Genomic DNA, 13,210 nt, shown 5'->3' on the forward strand with positions numbered 1-13,210 from the left:
AAGTTCTCCATTCTAAGGATTCATGTCTTTGTATTTCTTTAAAACTGGAGATTTCATTTTTCTCCTGCTAATTGGGACTCTGGGAAACAGAAGCCTTCTTTGTCTTTAATTTACCTTTCTTCATTCTGAATATCTGGATATTTTTTTACTTTTCTTTACTTTTTAATGATTATTTGCTTTAACCACAGGGGCAAATGCTTGTACTGGCCATTCATTTGGAAACAGCCTAGTGGGAATCTGATTGGAAATCAGCAAGGTGGCTGCTTTTTTTTCTCTCCACTTGGGAAAGTAAAGAATAAACTAGCTTGTGCTTTGTTGGTAAACAGACTGAGTACAACTTTGAATCACTATGTACCAATGTACTTATATCAATTATTGAAGGGTTAGGTTTTTCTGGAAATGTGTAAGTTAGAAAACAAGTTTCTTTCCTTGGACTTTTGTACAAATGACAACAGGAGGAAAAGAGAATTTTTTGACTCACAAAGGGACAGCCATTGTTTACAGACTTCCAAAGAGTACTTTTCCAGACATGCTCTCAATGATATTCATTCTTTGGGGGTTAGATGAGTTGATGACCAAGGATTATTCACCCTATTTTCAGGATAGAAAGACCAGAGCTAAGGGAGAGACAGTATGCAGCCAAACATCTTGGTGTGCAGTAGTGCTCAAAATGAGATGCAGATTCCAGATCTTGGGCTTATATGGTGAGTGTCGGTTGACCTGTGAGTTGTCCTTTCTCTTGCTCAAAAAAAAAAAAAAAAAAAAGCAGCATGCAATCTTCTCAAAGAAGACCTTGTGGTTCACATTTGAGTGATTGTGTGACCATTTCCAAGAAACATGTGCTCAGAGTCCCTTGACATGATGGCCAATTTATTTTTTAAGTCACTTAGTGGTGGTCCTATAAAGCGATAATTCCAAGTGTGTTATGGTGGCTGTATCAGACACGTCAGCACCAATCAGAAAAAAAGATTCACACTGCTAATGTAGAGTGAGGCCATCTTGCTTGGTCTACTCAATTGCTCACAAATCCTGACATAACCATTTGGACAGTGAATACACCTCTGGGAGACTTTAATATTTTTCTATTTATATGTTAAATAACTCACCTTTTTCTCTTATTTATTTATTTATTGGGAGCAACTACCAAAGTGTTTCTTGTTTGTTTGTTTGTTTGTTTTTGAGTAGAATCAACACACAATGTTGCATTAGTTTCAGTTGTACAACATAGTGACTCACCACAAGTAGAGCTATTTTGTATAACATTTTTCACTTTTTATCCCAAGTTACATTTTCATCTAAGTTACACTTTTGGGGCAATGAAATTGGATGGTCACATGCAGGACTTCTTTAGATAGTCCATTATTGTCTTTATTTTTATTCATTTTTTAATTTAATTAATTTTCAGTGTTCCAAGATTCATTGTTTATGAACCACACCCAGTGCTCCATGCAATACATGCCCTCCTTAATACCCACCACCAGGCTCACATAATCCCCACCTCCCTTCCAAACCCTCAGTTTGTTTCTCAGAATCCAGTCTCTCATGTTTCATCTCCCCCTCTGAGTTCCCCCATCTCACTTCTCCTCTCCTTCTCCTAGTGTCCTCTGTGTTATTCCTTATGCTCCACAAGTAAGTGAAACCATATGATAATTGACTCTCTCTGCTTGACTTATTTCACTCAGCATAATCTCTTCCAGTTCCGTCCATGTTGCTACAAAAGTTGGGTATTCATCCTTTCTGATGGAGGCATGATACTCCATAGTGTATATGGACCACATCTTCTTTATCCATTGAAGGCATCTTGATTCTTTCCATAGTTTGGCGACTGTGGCCATTGCTGCTATGAACATTGGGGTACAGATGGCCCTTCTTTTCACTACATCTGTATCTTTGGGGTAAATACCCAGTAGTGCAATTTCAGGGTCATAGAGTAGCTCTATTTTTAATTTATTAAGGAATCATTATTGTCTTTAAAAACAAGCAAGTTTTTAAAATTATTATCACAAAAGTGACAGCTAGTTATTGTAGAGGACTTAGGATATTCAGAGTTAACATTTTAGAGCACATTTACATACATAAATATATATGTATATATATATATATATCTTTATACCCTATATTTTATTTTATTTTTTAGAAGATTATTTATTTGAAAGAGAGAGGGAGCAAGCATGAGTGAGGGAGGGGCAGGGGGAGAGAAAGAATCTCAAGCAGACTCTACATTGAGTGTGGAGCCTGACACAGGGCTTGATCTCATTACCTTGAGGTCATGACCTTAGCCAAAATCAAGAGTTGGATGCGCTCAACCATCTAAGACATGAGGTGCCCCATATTCTGTATTTTAAAATGAATTTTGATTGTACAATGCATACTATTTTGGAAGATTTTTCGTATGACGGTATATTGTGACCATTTTTCCATATCTTCCATATAATTTAAAAGACTGATTATTTTGTTGTAAGTATATTGCATAATTTAGAAAATACTTTTTAGACATTTACATAGATTCTAATTTCAGCTATTAAAAACAATGCTTCTTGAACATTTGTAGACAAGTCTTCGAACGCATCCATATTGATTTCCTTAGTATAATTCCTAGAAGTAAAAATGTTGAGCCAGAGAACACGAACACTGCTCAGGTTTTTCTGTATATTTTCAAATTGCCTTCCAGAAAAATCTACACAAAGTGCCATCTCCATCAGCCAATTAACCCTGACTTTTCCTTTATTTGACCTCCAGCTGGTTCACCCGCTTTTCCCTTTTGGCTTGATATTTCTTTACGAAATTGTGGCTGCAGGCTGATATATTTCCCCCTATTTTTCATGCTCTCCCTGAATGCAGGCATATCCTCAGAATCCTTATTAACACAGATTTTTAGGCACAAAAGACTGATCAGAATGGTCCCACAAGAGGAAACTTATTTGCCGTCACTACTTTATGACCAAAATAGAACTGGTCAGAGACCAGTCAAGCAGTGGAATCACATGTCACACTCCACCATCTAGACTTGGCAGTATAGAGGACAGGACAGGACTGGAGCAGAAGGCCAGCTTTAGTGGTTACATGTATACTGAGAAATCACACCGAAGGGTAAGGAGAAGGTCTTGAAGTACTGCTTATAGTCTTCCTTTCCAATTCAATGTTTGGATATAGTCTAAGGATCTGTGGGTGGCAGAGGGAAAACCAGGCAGATTCAAGAATTAGGGAGTCAAAGAGATTCCATTAGGGAAGCTCCCCATCTGTTAGCTAACTGAAGACAGCAGTGAGTTTTACAAACCAGGTGAAGATGCTCTGTCTTTTCCTATGTCTGCATATTCTGTTACAACCTTTCCAGAGGTCTTATTTAGGAGCTGCTAGCGGGACACTACCTGCTTGTAGATGTGAGTGATCAGCACTGGGTCAGCAGTAAGGGGGTTGATTCAGACGTGAGCACTTATTGGTACCTGCTGGCTGCTTTCTTTTCTCCTGGCTGTTCACTCACTAATTGCCAGGAGAAGCAGATCTTTTAACCTCTGTCTTGCAACAGTCTCTCTTTGTCACTGCCTAGAGTGACCCTGTGGGACCCCAGGGACCTTGAATCCCTGGGACAGCTTCTCTGGCCAGTCTTGGACATTGGAAAGCAAGAAGGCCTGGGGATGTGAGAGTCAACTTGTGAGTTAGAACAAAACCAAACCACTTTGAAAATCAATTTTTAGCTGCCTTAGCTTCCACTTTGTAAAGCATTTCTCTAGAGTTTTCTTGTAACAATGAGATGTTTCTTCTGCAAACACTCAAAAATCCTTTTAATGATTGCCTTATTTTTCTAAAAAAACTATGTGCACATAATAATTCAGGGAAAAAAAAACGAACCTTGAAATTTTGGATCTTCTTCAGCTAGATTGCCGGCAGACTTATAAAAAGACGTATTTAATTGTAAAATATGCTGGTAAGTGGAGAATGTTTTTATTCCTAATTCATATATTCTTTTTAAGAGAATACATGGTTTCCCAGGTAACCTTTTACCTTCTTACCTTCCTATTAACTCTATATGCAAAGACGCTGTGGTTTGACTGCAGAGGTCTGAAGCCCCCGGTAAGGCAGAAGCCTCGCCTGTGTTTGGTTCAATTTCCCTTTTCCTCCCCTGACCTACTTCCCTTTCTCCTTTTTGCCCTCCTCTTCTCATCCCCACTGCCCTTTCTCTGATTCTGTTCTCAAAAGTTCTGCCACTTTTCATTGTGAACCACTTTTCATGGTTCTTGATAATACTTAAGCTTTTTTTTTTTTCCCAAAGATTATATTTATTTATTTGACAGAGAAAGAGATAGAGAAAAAGAGAGAGAAAGCACAAGCAGGGAGAGGGGCAGAAGGAGATGTAGACTCCCAGCTAAGTAGGGAACCCCATTCGGGGCTTGATCCTAGGACCCTGGGATCATGACCTGATCTGAATGCAGACGCTAAACCGACTGAGCCACCCAGGTGCCTCAAGAATATTAAAGCTTAACCACACTTACAGTTTGACTGAAAACAAACTTATAGTTTGTATTTATGTGTATGTGTGTGGTGTGTGTGTGTGTGTGTGTGTGTGTGTGTGTGTGTGTGTGTGAATAGCATCATAGTCTCCTAAGTGTGTTCCCTCTCTCACTTGGCCATTTATATGAACTAATAACTGAAGTCCGGGAAAGAAACAGATTTCATCTCTGATAGGTGGTTTCCATTGTTTGAGATTGGAATCCTCCTCTACAGAATGAAACAAAGCAGCCTTTAAGAGAGGTTTCATAGGGGATATTTGATAAATATCTTTTTTCACATCACCAGAACTCATTTATTCTATAACTGGAAGTTTGTACCTTTTGACAACCTTTACCCATTTCACCCCCTCAACCCCCTGCCTCTGCTGACAGCCAATCTGTTCTTTGTATCTAGGAGTTCAGTTTTTTTTTTTTAAATTCCACATATAAGTGAAACCATATGGTATTTGTCTTTGTCTGATTTGTTTCACTTAGCATGATACCCTCAAAGTCCATCTGTGTTGTTGCAAATGGCAGGATTTTTTTCTTTTCTTAAATGGCTGAGTAATATTCCATTGTATATATTTACCACATTTTCTTTATCCATTCATCCATTGATGGACCCTTTTATAAACATTTTTGTATATCCTATCTTCATTCTCAAAACACACATTTTCTCTCTCTCTATCTCTCTCCCCACCATGTCTCCAGACCAGCCCATTTTATAGCTTTAAGTAGCATCTTTTTGTGTGGGAATTTAGATCATTGTCATACTTTGGTCTCTGACTGTAGTTCTGCTCTCACTTCTGAATTCATGTTTACAAGCATCTGGGGATGGAGAGAAAGGGGCCATGAAAATATTCATTTGCCCTTCCTGGAATGCTGATTTTTCTGGTACCTAGTAAAGGAGTTGGGTTTGTTCAAGCAAGGCCAATAGTTATGGGGTGTTGAAAGCCAGGCATGCTACCATGTTAATGTGGATGGGGATGAAAGCCAATGTTTGTACCAGTTTTTCTCTCTTCTACTGTGTACATGATCAGAAAAAAGAGAGAAATTTCCTAGAAACTAAAAGCCTCATTAAAAAAGTAGTTAGAGGGGCACCTGGGTGGCTCAGGGGGTTGAGCCTCTGCCTTTGGCTCAGGTCATGATCCCAGGGTCCTGGGATCAAGTCCCGCATCGGGCTCTCTGCTTGGCAGGGAGCCTGCTTCCTCCTCTCTCTCTGTCTGCCTCTCTGCCTACTTGTGATTTCTGTCTGTCTAATAAATAAATAATCTTAAAAAAAAAAGAGTGAACAAACTTTAAAAAAGTAGTTAGATATTTGCATTTGTTCAATTAGAATTCAGTTAAGGTTATATTTTTACAAACTATGGAAAGTTGTTGAACAAAATAGTGTATGCAAGCTGAAACATTCATTTTACTTAAAACAACATTTTAAGTAGATCAGAAGCATCCTTTTTCTTGTAGGTAATTGTCATGATAACTACAACATTTTTTTACAAAATTGCGACGCTATAAAAACCTTGGATTAGTAAAATCAAATTTCTTTAAGAAATATGAATAATAAGAATAATAAGCCTTACATTCTTGTAAGCATAGGGCTAACAAATATTTATTTCAATATTCTTATTTGACTCTCACAATACTCCAAAGTGGTATGGCAAAAGCTATTAGGCATATCTCATATTTTGGGTTCAGTTTCAGACCATTGTAATAAAGTGAAGCAAGTCAAATTAATTTATTGGTTTCCTAGGGTGTATAAAATTATACTTAATGCCATAATACATAGTCTATTATGTGTACAATGGCATTATGTTTAAAACACAATGTATATACCTTAATTAAAAAATACTTAATTGCTAAAAAATGCTATCACCTGAGCTTTCAGTGAATTGTGATTTTTTTTTCTGATGGGTGGTCTTGTCCTGATGCTGATGCTTGATGCTTGATGGCAGGGTGGTGGCTGCTGAAGACTGGGGAGGTGAACCATGAGAGACTATGGACTCTGAAAAACAATCTGAGGGTTTTGAAGGGGCGGGGGGTGGGAGGTTGGGGGAACCAGGTGGTGGGTATTGGAGAGGGCACGGATTGCATGGAGCACTGGGTGTGGTGCAAAAACAATGAATACTGTTACACTGAAAATTAATTTAAAAAATTTAAAAAAATTTTAAAAAAAGGAAAAAAAAAGACTGGCATGATGGCAGTTTGTTAAAATAAGACAATAATGCAGTTGGCCACGTTGATTGACTCTTCCTTTCATGAATGATTTCTCTGTAGTGTGGGATGCTGTTTGATGGCATCTTACCCACAGTAGAACTTCTTTTAAAATAGGAGTCAGTCCTCTCAAACCCTGCTGCTGCTTTATCAACTAAGTTTATGGAATATTCTAACTTCCTTGTTTTCATTTTAACAAATCTTTACAATATCTTCACTAGGGCTAGATTCCATCTCAAGACACCACTTTCTTTGCTCACAGATAAGAAGCAACTCCTCATCTGTTAAAGCTTTATAATGAAATTGTAGCAATTCAAATATGATAATAATGAAAAAGTCTGAAATATTGCCAGAATTACCAAAATGTGACACAAATGCTGTTGGAAAACGGTGACAATAGACATGCTTGATACACACTTGCCACAGACCTTCAATTTGGAAAAAAAAAAAAAAAACCAAAACAGAAAAAAATCCCAAAAATATACCCAGAAAAGGCAGTATCTGTAAGTGCAGTAAAGTGAAGGTATGCCAGTATCCCCAAGATGAGGTATGCCTGTATCCCCTTGTGCTAGTTAGGGTTAATTAACTTAGTAGCCTTAGCAAGTAAGCTCTAAAATCTCAATGGATTAACAACACAGATTTCTTTCTCACTTAAGGAAAGTCTGATGGCAACTGGGCCACCCTTCTCTCTCCATCTTGCCGCTATCCCAGATTGAACATCTGGAACATAGGGCCTCTGAGGTTGCTTCAGCTAAGAGAGGAAAAGATGAAGGGGGTACATAGGTTTATACCTGCCTTGAACTAGGGTGACCCAGGTCACATATTTTCATGTTTCATTGGCTTGGAGTAGTCCTGTGGCCTCAAGCTCATGGCAGGGAGACTGGGAAGTGTCTCCAGAGAGCTCTACCATTCTCTGTCACAACAATTTTATAAATACAAAAATCTTAGTAATTAGTAACTTATATTAATCCACACAGATATTAAATGGAGAAGCTGAGTCTTTATGCAGGTCATTTGACCACAATTCCAATGAACGTACATAATGGTATCTCTCTACATAGTTTAATAATGTAACCAGTTTGTTAATTTAAATAATATCTCATTTAACCCTGAAGACATTGAGACAATGATATTTATGCATGTTTTGGGAAAAAAAATGTAAGGGATGACCCTGATTATTCTTGTTATAAGTATTATGTGGAATCCTACTTTATTTAATTTTTTTGAGGGTGGGGGAGGAGCAGAGGGAAAGGGAGAAAATCTTAAGCAGGCTCCACCCAGCCCTGAGCCTGACATGGGGCTGGATCTCAGAACCCTGAGATCATGACCTGAGCTGAAATCAAGCGTCAGACACTTAGCCACCTGAGCCATCCAGGTGCCCTGGAATCCCACTTCAGTGATGATATTCAGTATATGGATCACTTTGCAGGCTTGTTATGTTTCTTTTGCTGCCCATGTAACCAGATCTGTGATGAAGCAGTGCCGTGGAGTGGAAAGACTGTTAGCTTTGGTGCAAGATAGACCTCTGTTCATATGCCTGAATCACCACTTACCAATTATGTAGTATTTTGAGTGAGTCATTTAACTTCTATTCCTTTCATTGTCTTCATCCATATAAGAGAGACAATGATATCTATTACCTAGACTTCTTAAAAGTATAAATATGATAACATTTATAAGGTGCCTGGAAATCATAGCTACTCAATAAATGCATTTCTTTTTGTGTCCCTTAAAAAGCAAGTTCATGAAGCAAGATATATTAGATATACAGGATGAAATCAAGTCAGACTTATGCAAAGAATTTTTACCAAATCTTTAAAAATGTACAAATATGAATACTTGAACAATGGGAAAAGGTGCCCAGGGTTCAGCAATGAAAAGCAACATGCAGAAATTCAGAGATGTATCTAGCCACTGGCTGGATTTGTGAAGTAAGATCGATGAAATACAGGCTGGTCTGTATTTCTTGGAGTTGGTAAGTGTAGGTTTCATGGGCCATCTGGTACTATTTGTCTCTGCATAGCCCCCTGTTTTATTATTACCCAGGAAGAAACAATGGGAAGATAAAAACTAATTGCAGTGGCGATGGACTTTCCCTATGAAAGCCTGAGGCTGCGGTCAGTTGGTGTAACCAGAGAGCTCCCTGGGAAGTATCAGCACTGGGTTGGCGAAGGGTGTCAGTGGAGTTTTTTGTGTGTTTGATTTGCAGGTCATAACCAGCTCCTCCCATATCCTAAAGTCATTATCACTCGAGGCTAAATATCTTCTGGTTTTCTCGGGCAACAGAAATAGTGCTGGATTTGAAGCATACTTTGGCAGATATCTTCATAGTTGTATGGAAAATGTGTATATTGACATGTAGAATCCAGCAGAGAGATACAAACACTTTCAGATTTCCCTGCTTTGAACATTTTCAGAGTCCAAGTCTTAAGATTAACGCAAACCCGTGTAGCAAAGGAGTTTTAACCTTATCCTTTGCCATTTGGAGGAGTGAGGTCACCCTGGTTTGTTGGGTTATGAAGTGTACAGTGAAAACAGAATTGTGAGAATTGCACACAAGTTGAAATTCAACATCCCTCAGAATGACTTTTCATATAAATTGGCAAAAGCAGATCTCAGTGGCCCTGGGAAATGTGTTCCAGGGCCTTATAACCCTTCTGATTGGAGGAGTCAGGGGTGTTACACAGAGCAAAGTGGAGTCTCTCCTGTCAAGCAGGGGCCCGTGTCAAGCAATGACACAAGCAGTTAAGGTATTGCTTCTAAGAGATATTGCTGGGACAATGTCAGCTGACTCCCCAGAACTGCTAATGAGCAGAACCTGAGGAGGTCTGCAGGCCCTGACACTGATGAAATCCCTTTAAAAAGGCAAGGATTTGGGCAGCAAGCTGTCCGACTCTTCAGACGTGACCCCTCTATGTCTGACCACTTATAAAAGGCACTGCCGCCAAAGGCTGTGCCCGATGGCTCTCCGCTGACCAGAACTGAGAGCCTTCCTCGCTTGAACATCAATCAGAAGCAGCAAGTGAGGAGAGCTGACCCCGACCAGACCGAGGCTTTGTCTCAACTGCGCCTCCACAGACTGACTTCCCCGTTGGCTCTTAACTTCCTGCACCCTCTGTTATCTTGTTTGTTGTGTGTTCTGCCCCACTGTGTGTGCTGTGTAAGAAGCCAAATTTAGTCACATGGTGAATTGTTACGGAGTTTGGAATCCTGAACCTGCTTTCTAATTGTGATTTAACTTCGCTTTTTGATTGAATAAAGCTGATGTTGTGGAAAGACACAACTCGTGTGTGTGCCTTCATAGTGTGCTCATGACAGATATAATAGTCAAAGGGGCTGTCTCAGAAGTGTGGTGTGGACTGCATATAAAATAGTGACTGTAAATCCCAGAGGAGGAGAAGTGTTAAAGAGACGCATTGTTGCTTTCTGTTCACAAACTTACTATTATAGTTCTAAAAAATAATTTTAAAAAGTTCTGCTTTTTGTTCAAGACAATCCTGAGCATTCTGGATTTATGGGAAAATACCATTTTGTGAATTAGGGTGAATTTTTGTTTGTTCCTTAATATTCCCCTCCTCAAGTGTCAAATGATGGTCATTTCCATTTTGTTTTTTAGTTTTTTGAGTCCCAACTCTAGGGAATATTTTAGGTTTGGGGGACATAGAGGTTAAGAAGACAGAAGAGTTGTCTGTTCTCATGAAGCTCATATTCTAAGACTCAGTCCAAGCAGACAGTGTGGGTTTAGTGTCACATATATTTTTCGTTGGATCACTGGCCTCTTTCATATCTCTGTTCACTCCTATATGATTGATGGTTACCTATATTCATTATTTTTTAAGCCTTTCCATCCATGTATTTATTTACAGCCTAGAACTTACTTAGTATTTCTCAGTAAACAACTTGCATCATCACTGAAGACAAAGGTCAAAGTAGCCTTCCCAAGGTTTCTGCCCTCCATGGAATACACTTTATTTTATTTATTTATTTATTTTTAAAGATTTTTAAATTTATTTACTTGGCAGAGAGATAGAGAGAAACCACAAGTAAGCAGAGCGGCAGGCAGAGGGAGAGAGAGAAGCAGGGTCTCTGCTAAGCAGGAAGCCTGATGCGGGGCTTGATCCCAGGACCCTGGAATCATGACCTGAGCTGAAGGCAGCCGCGTAACCAACTGAGCCACCCAGGCGCCCCCATGGAACACACTTAAATCTGTGTTTCCAATTTAAGGATGTCGGAACCTGGAGATGATAATGGCTCACTGACAATAACAAACTCTCAATTTGTTGTTCTGAGGACCACACTATTATGAGGAGTTTAAAATTCGGAAAATGGCTTTACAGAAAATAAAAATCACAGTCGAATGGATACAGGTTATTAAAGATGACTTAACCAGAATATATTCAAGTTATTAAACTTGGAAAGGAGAATTTAAGAGACCTCCTACCCTTCTAGTGTTCCAAATGTCCTTCTCTTCCAATGTGTTCTGAAACACAATAAAGAGAAAAACCTCACTGGCTAAGAAGAATATTGCCTAGCTGTGCTGTAATTCAAAGCAGATTTCTAAATCTTCCTTCTGGAAATTTCTTGGGTCTCAGAACTAAAGGCATAACTGAGTGTGAGTTATCCTGCCAGCATGAGGGCTGGGAGTCCAGTACCTTTTAACAAGTATTTTGTCAAGCAAATGGAATACAAATCAAAACAACTTTCTGTAGCTTCCATGTCTCTCAGCCTACCTCTGAACTTATGCCTCTGCTTTTTGTGAGTTTAAGAACTCTTCACTGAATGCATTTGTAAATAGAAACCGGACTAAGCTATTGAACAGGTAGGACAGAACTATCTCCTTCTACAATCCACACCCACTCCTCCTGGCTTTTCTGATTTTCTTAAAGGTAGTTCTCTTTCTTTGGTTCACAGTCATCTGTGAATTCTCCTCTTTTGGCTTTTAACATACATGGTTTCCAAATTTTTTTATAGTCTACTGCCAAGATATCTTTTTTCCAGCTCCACTTACTCTATTTCCACTTCCTAATGTCCCTGTCATTCTTCTAATATTTCACTCTTCTGCAGTTGGTTTTGTCAAGGTGATCAATGGCCCCCTTGCGGCTAAAACCTGTAGTTTGGTGAAAACCTTAGCCGTCTCCCAGCCTAATTTAACACTGGGGCTGAAGGTCCCTGTCTATAAGACATCCTCATCCCTCAGTTACCATGGTGTTACCCTCTCTTGGCTCTTCCCTTCCCCGTAGACCATACCTTTTGGTCTCCATTGCTGATACTTCCACCTCTGCCCAAGCCTCTAATAGACAGAACTCGGCTCCCTTGTCCACCTTTTCTAGGTGCTCTCATTTATTCTCAAGTAGTAACTATTTTATTAGGAAGGTAATGCATTCACTTGGCTGAAAAAGGTAAGACTTGGACATCAAGAAAAAATAAATGTGAAAGTTTACCTTATGCCCACATCCTCAGGATTTCCTTAGACTCAATTATTTTTGATCATTTGTATTTTTTAAATCTCTTGCTTTACCTCAGTACTCTATACCTCTGTGAACTGATTTGTTACCTTTAGATAACATCTGTTTTTAAAACACTTTAACCCGAACTCTGTCTTCCCATCTTCAGTGTGACTGTTTTTTAATATTTTGGCAAAACCTAGGTTTCTAACTCCCTGAAACAGATTATTTCAAGTTACCCAGTGTGGGAGCCATGGAGGTGCCCCATTCAGATGTCCCTTCAGTGAGAACTTCCTGCATGGAGGGTCGTCAGCAGAGAGTCCGTTTGCTGCACCTTCAGTATCCACTCCACACTGGAGCCCCACTCCCCAGCCAGTGGCTAAGTTCAGGAGGAGTACTAGAGCAAGGTACTTCTACATGACACAGGCTCCTTTTGCAGGCTGCCTTGGGTCTGTGTTCCCCACTGAGCGAAGACTTTCTCAGAGATGCACAGCCTTCTCACACGCCTCCTTCCCAGTCCTGTTTCACTTCCCCTCTCCTGTCACAGGTGTGAGACCCGTGCCATGTCCAAAGGATTTAATCAACTCCTCCTGCTTCCTCTCCCCTTTACTTATCCCAAGGAGTTCCCTGCAACAAATCTCTTCCTCTTCTGAGGAGGATCTTCCTCTTCCTCTTCTGAGTGCCTCATGGCATCTGCTTCCCAGAGAATCCAACATTATATCAGCATTTTCTAACCATTCCTTTTTTCATTTGCACTTCCTATACTCCTATTCAGCCTAGGTGTTTCCTTAGATTGTCATCTCATAATCCTGAGTTTGGCCATTCAAGACCCTGTATGACCAAACATCTCCCTACATGTCCAACCACATCTCACACCACCACCAATCAATATGTCGGCACGGTAGGCCTCCTTTTAGCTCCTCAGATAAACTAGGCTTTTCCTCCTATAGGAATTTCCTGTGCTGGATCTTCTGCTTCCTCTCCCATTCTGTGTACAGCTAACTCCTCATCTTTACATCTCAGCTTAAATGTCACCCCTTCAGTGATGCCTTTCCTAGATTGTATTCC

The sequence above is a fragment of the Enhydra lutris genome, unplaced genomic scaffold, assembly GCF_002288905.1.
Source record: "Enhydra lutris kenyoni isolate GAN:26980312 unplaced genomic scaffold, ASM228890v2 scaffoldscaffold3, whole genome shotgun sequence".
Lineage (NCBI taxonomy): Eukaryota > Metazoa > Chordata > Mammalia > Carnivora > Mustelidae > Enhydra > Enhydra lutris.